The sequence below is a fragment of the Trachypithecus francoisi genome, unplaced genomic scaffold (assembly GCF_009764315.1).
Source record: "Trachypithecus francoisi isolate TF-2019V2 unplaced genomic scaffold, Tfra_2.0 Lachesis_group20, whole genome shotgun sequence".
Lineage (NCBI taxonomy): Eukaryota > Metazoa > Chordata > Mammalia > Primates > Cercopithecidae > Trachypithecus > Trachypithecus francoisi.
The window spans coordinates 49,168,345-49,174,726 of NW_022681466.1; the positions used below are offsets into that span (position 1 = coordinate 49,168,345).

Here is a 6,382-nt window from a genome sequence, read left to right on the forward strand (position 1 = left end):
ACTCCTAACCTCAAGTGATCCGCCCGCCTTGGCCTCCCAAAGTGCTGGGATTACAGGCGTGAGCCATCGCACCCAGCCCATTCACTCGACTTTAGTGTTCATCAACTTAAAATATATCCTCCCGCTTGTGCTATGACAGCCAGCACGGAGCCGCAGGGGTGGCCGCCCAGAGTCAGAGTCTGAGTCGTGGTGACCAGCTGCAAGCATCTGCGTTGCATCCTCCTGGGGAAGAGGAAAGGGTCGTTTGGAGTCAGCAGTTTCCAGCTCTCTGGAGGTCACTGGGAGTTCGGTAAGAGCTGGCAAGAATGTGCTCAAAGGGAAACCTGGGAAGAAGCTCTTCACCTGAAAAATGTTCGCTTTGCCTCAGTTGTTAATTATTTCATTGAGAAGGAGAATTACCATTATGTTACTATATTAATGAAAGGAGAAGTGAACGTGACTCATGATTCAGAACCAAAGAATGTAGAGCCTGAAAAAAATGAAAGTTGGGAGTGGGTTCCCTGGAAACAATTTCCTCCTTCTGGGCCCTGTGTTCTTTAAAAGAACAAGACTATGTTCCATTTAAAGATCTGAACCATCTGGTAGGATACAAAGGAAATCATCTCTAGGTGGCCAAGATTTCTTGATTTTCTTTAAAAGACAAAAATAAGGTCGGGTTAGAGAATGAAAAATATCTACATTTCGGTGCAACTCCATTTTATCTAAAAAAGTTCTTGTGATCACCAGTTTATTTGCAGTCTCTTAATGTACCCACCACCCTTTCAGCTAGTACTTGATAAAATTTTTCTGAAATATGTATAATTGAATTGTATTTCAGACACAGGATATATGATAAATACTGATATTTTGGGTAATCTACTTTCCATATGTATCTATGATATTTACTATGCAGTTTGTCATTACTAGCTTGCATGGAATAGGATGCGGTCGAATTTGCCTTAGTGTTCTGTTCAAATAGAAATCCGAATTCAAATATTGTAGTTTAGATTCAAACACAGTATGCCCGTTGCAAAATTTACCAAGTTTGTTGATTTATTAATTTAAATTATTTTTTAAATTATTAATTTATTTTTAAAAAGTGGGTTGGGGGTAATACATTGTGACAGTCTTTGCAACTTTCAGGGAATAGGACAGGTCATTAGGGTGTATTTCCCAGGTTTCCAATTGAGAACCTAAACCCAGAGAAGTGAGACAAACCATCTAATGTCTGTATCCTACTATTAACAGGCTGTGTGATGTTGGATTTCTCACTTACTCTCTCTGAGGTCCAGGGTCCTTTTTTGTAAAATGAGGACATTCGTCTAGAGCAGTGGTTCTCAATGTATGGTCTGGGGGTCCTCAAGAGCCTTTCACGAGTATTCTAGGTCAAAGCTATTTTTATAATACTAAGACATAATTTATCTTTTCCACTCTCATTTTTTCATGAGTGTCCAGGGGAATTTTTGAGAAGCTATCTGGTGTGATATTGTAACAGGCTGAAGAAGCAGACATGAGAATCTAGCTTTCATCTACCATCAGACATTAAAGAGACCTGCAAAAATGTAAAGCAGTGTGACTCTTCTCACTAATGAATTTTTATTGTTGTTTAGAAAAATAGTTATTTTTTGTGAGTCTTAATATGTGAAAAAAATAGCTATGTGTGAAAAAAATAGCTATGTTTCAAAAAAAATTTATGTTAACACATATTGGGCTTTTGTTACTCGTAAATAAATAATAATTTTTTTTTTTTTTTTTTTTTTGAGACGGAGTCTGGCTCTGTCGCCCAGGCTGGAGTACAGTGGCCGGATCTCAGCTCACTGCAAGCTCCGCCTCCCGGGTTTACGCCATTCTCCTGCCTCAGCCTCCCGAGTAGCTGGGACTACAGGCGCCCGCCACCTCGCCCGGCTAGTTTTTTTGTATTTTTTAGTGGAGATGGGGTTTCACCGTGTTAGCCAGGATGATCTCTATCTCCTGACCTCATGATCCGCCCGTCTCGGCCTCCCAAAGTGCTGGGATCACAGGTTTGAGCCACCGCGCCCGGCCTAATTTTTTTTTTTTTTTTTGAGACGGAGTTTTGCTCTTGTTGCCCAGGCTGGAGTGCAATGGCGCGATCTTCGCTCACCGCAACCTCTGCCTCCCAGGTTCAAGCGATTCTCCTACCTCAGCCTCCGGAGTGGCTGGAATTACAGGAATGAGCCACCATGCCCAGCTAATTTTGTATTTTTAGGACAGATGGGGTTTCTCCATGTTGGTAGGCTGGTCTTGAATTCCCAACCTCAGGTGATCTGCCCGCCTTGGCCTCCCATAGTGCTGGGAGCCACCATGCCTGGCGAAAATAATGAAAATCTTAAGAAAAAAATAAATAAAACCTGTTTTTTTATTTCTACAAGATTGGTTTGGTCCTTCTCTAAAGCTGACTTTTTTCAAAGTATCATATTATTTTCTTACGCTTTGGGTTCCTTCTTTTGTGTTTTTTATTCTTGAAAACAAAGTCTCTAATCTGTATCTGATCATTATCGCTGTCTGTGGGAGCCTGATCCTGCAGTTTGTTGCGTCTGCTGATTCTCCCTCCTGCAGGATTGTTTTCTCCTGTATTTGTAATTATGGATTAAGAGCTTATCTTCAACAGGGTTTTATCTTTGTTATTCCTAGGAGATCTGGGTTGAGTTTGCTTCTACAAACACATCTCAATATTATGTGTTCATGACTATATTTATGTTAGCTTACAGACTTTGGGGAATTTCTCCACTACAAAGATAATATGATTTAATTCCTGATATAGTTTGAATGTGTGTCTCTGCCCAAATCTCATGTTGAATTGTAATTCCCAGTATTGGAGGTGGCACCTGGAGGGAGGTGATTGGATCATGGGGGTTGATTTCTTATGGTTTAGTACCATCCCTTGCTGCTGTCCTCATGATAGCAAGTGACTTCTCACAAGACCTGGCTGTTTAAAAGTGTGGCACCATGGCTGGGCATAGTGGCTCACACCTGTAATCACAGCACTTTGGGAGGCCAAGGTGGGCGAATCAGTTGAGGCCAAGAGTTCGAGATCAGCCTGGCCAACATGGTGAAATCCCATCTCTAGTAAAAATACAAAAATTGGCCAGGCATGGTGGTGGGCGCCTGTAATCCCAGCTACTCAAGAGGCTGAGCAGTCTGAAAAAATATAAAATAAAAAATATATTAAAATAATAGGCTGGGTGCAGTGGCTTACACCTATAATCCCAGCACTTTGGGAGGCCAAGGCGGGCGGATCACGAGGTCAAGAGGTCGAGACCATCCTGGCCAACGTGGTGAAACCCCGTCTCTACTAAAAATACAAAAATTAGCTGGGTGTGGTGGCACACCACAGGAGGCTGAGGCAGGAGAATCGCTTGAATACAGGAGACAGACGTTGCAGTGAGCCGAGATCGCACCACTGCACTCCAGCGTGGCGACAGAGCGAGACTCTGTCTCAAAAAAAAAATTATAATAAAAATAAAAGTGTGGCACCTTGCTCTCTCTTGCTCCTGCTTTCACCACGTGATGTGCCTGCTCCCTCTTTGCTTTCTGCCATTATTAGAAGCTTCCTGAAGCTTCCCCAAAAGCAGATGCCACATGACTTCCTGTGCAGCTGCAGAACTATGAGCCAATTAAACCTCATTTCTGATAAATTACTCAGTCTCGGGTATTTCTTTTCCTTTTACTTTTTTGAGACAGCGTCTCACTCTGTTGCCCATGCTGGAGTGCAGCAGTGCAATCTCGGCTCACTGCAACCTCTGCCTCCTGGACTCAAGCGATTCTTGTCTCTCAGTCTCCCAAGTAGCTGGGATTACAGGCATAAGCCACCATACCTGGCTAATTTTTTTGTATTTTTAGTAGAGATGGGGTTTTGCCATGTTGGCCAGCCTGGTCTCAAACTCCCAACCTCAAGTGATTCACCTACCTCGGCCTTCCAAAGTACTGGGATTATAGGTGTGAGCCACTGCACCTGGCCTCTGGTATTTCTTTGTAGCAACACAAAAACAGCTGAATACAATTCCCAAATGAGAAATCCATAAAGTTACAATTTACCAGAGCAGATTTTTATTTATTTTTCTACCCAGGCTGAAACAAATATGTTTCCTTGTTGGCTGCCTGTGTCAGAGGATAGCTTTTTTTTTTTTTTCCTGGCTACCTCTTTCATTGAAGGGACAGCCCTCTGAGCATCCTGGCTTTAGATAGATATCTTAGTTTCAATTTCCATGTTGACCAAACTAAAGCCCTTGTCTCTTTCCCTATGTGTGGTTTAAAATCCAAGCCCCAAGATTATCAGAAGATAAATTCCATCTATATTAGTCTGTTATCACACTGCTATAAAGAACTACCTAAGACTGGGTAATTTATAAGGAAAAGAGGTTTAGGCCAGGTGCAGTAGCTCATGCCTGTAATCCCAGCACTTTGGGAGGCCAAGGTGGGTGGATCACCTGAGGTCAGGTGTTCAAGACCAGCCTGGCCAACATAGCAAAACCCCATCTCTACTAAAAATACAAAAATTAGCCAGGCATGGTGGCGGGTGCTGTAATCCCAGCTACTCAGGAGGCTGAGGCACGAGAATGACTTGAACCTGGGAGGCAGAGGCTGCAGTAAGTCGAGATCGCACCACTGAACTCCAGCCTGGGTGACAGAGTGAGACTCCTCTCGCGGGGGATGGCGGGGGGAAGAAAGAAAAGAAAAGAGGTTTAATCGGCTCATGGTTCTGTGGGCTGTATAAGCTTCTGCTTCTGGAGAAGGCTCAGAAAACTTACAATCATGGTGGAAGGCAAAGGGGAAGCAAGCACATCTTCACATGGCTGGCAGAAGAGACAGGGGAAGGGGAGGTGCTACACACTTTTAAACAAGCAGCACTAGGGGGATAGTGCTAAACCATTAGAAACTGCCTCCATGATCCAATCACCTCCCACCAGGCCCCTCCTCCTACACTGAGGATTACAATTCGACATGAGATTAGGGCAAGGACACAGAGTCAAATCATATCATTCTGCCCCTGGCCCCTCACAAAGCTCATGTCTTTCTCACGTTTCAAAACACAATCATGCCTTCCTAATAGTCCCTCAAAGTCTTAACTCATTCTAGCATTAACTCAAAAGTCCAAGTCCAAAGTCTCATCTGAGACAAGGCAAGACTTTCTTTCCACCTATGAGCCTGTAAAATCAAAAACAAGTAATCAAGTTAGTTGCTTTCAAGATACAATGGGGGTATAGGCCTTGGGTAAATACACCCATTCTAAGAGAAATAATTCAGCCAAAACAAAGGGGCTATATGCCCCATGCAAGTCCAAAACCCAGCAGGGCAGTCATTAAACCTTAAAGCTCCAAAATAATCTCCTTTAACTCCATGTGTCACATCCAATCCACACTGATGCAAGAAGTAGGCCTTAGACAGTTGTATCTCTATAACTTTGCAGGGTACAGCCCCTGCAGCTGCTTTCATGGGCTGGTGTTGAGTGCTTGTGGCTTTTCCAAGTGCACAGTGTAAGCCATTCATGGATCTACCACTCTGGGGTCTGGAGGATGGTGGCCCTCTTCTCACAGCTCCACTAGGCAGTGCCCCAGTGGGGACTCTTGTAGGGGTACTCCAACCCCATATTTCCCCTCTGCATTGCCCTAGTAGAGGTTCTCCATGAGAGCTCCACCCCTGCAGCAGACTTCTGCCTGGACATCCAGGAGTTTCCATACATCATCTGAAATCAAAGTGGAAGCGCCCAAGCCTCAACTCTTGCCCTCTGCACACATGCAGGCTTAATATCACATGGAAGCTACTAAGGCTTTTAGCTTGCATCCTCTGAAACAATGGCCTGAGCTGTACCTCGGCCCCTTTTAGCCATGGCTGGAGCTGAGTGGTCACAATGCAGGGTGCTATGTTTCAAGGCTTCACACAGCAGCGGGGCCCTGGGCCTGTCCCACAGAACCACCCCCACACCCCAGGCCTCCAGGCCTGTGATGGGAGGAGCTGCCAGGAAGGTCTCTGAAGTGCCTTGCAGGCATTTTCCCCATTGTCTTGGCTATGAACATTTGGCTTCTCTTTCCTTATTCAAATTTCTGCAACCTGCTTGAATTCTTCCCCAGAAAATGGGTTTTTCTTTTCTACCACATAGCTGGGCTGCAAATTTTCCAAACTTTTATTCTCTGCTTCTCTTTTAAATATAAGTTCCAGTTTCAGATAATCTCTTTGCACATGCATATAAGCATACACTATTAGAAGCAGCCACTGTTAAATGTTTTACTACTTAGAAATTTCTTCCACCAGATACCCTAAATCATCTCTCTCAAGTTCAAAGTTCAACAGATCCCTAGAGGAGGGGCAAAATGTCACCAGCCTCTTTGCTAAAGCATAGCAAGAGTGACCTTCACTCCAGTTCCCAGTAAGTTCCTCATCTCCA

The 6,382-nt window shown here is 44.0% G+C and overlaps 1 pseudogene; it reads left to right on the plus strand.

Annotated features, from left to right (window-relative positions):
- LOC117067544 lies at positions 1-608 on the plus strand (annotated as a pseudogene).
- The last annotated feature ends 5,774 nt before the right edge of the window (positions 609-6,382 follow it).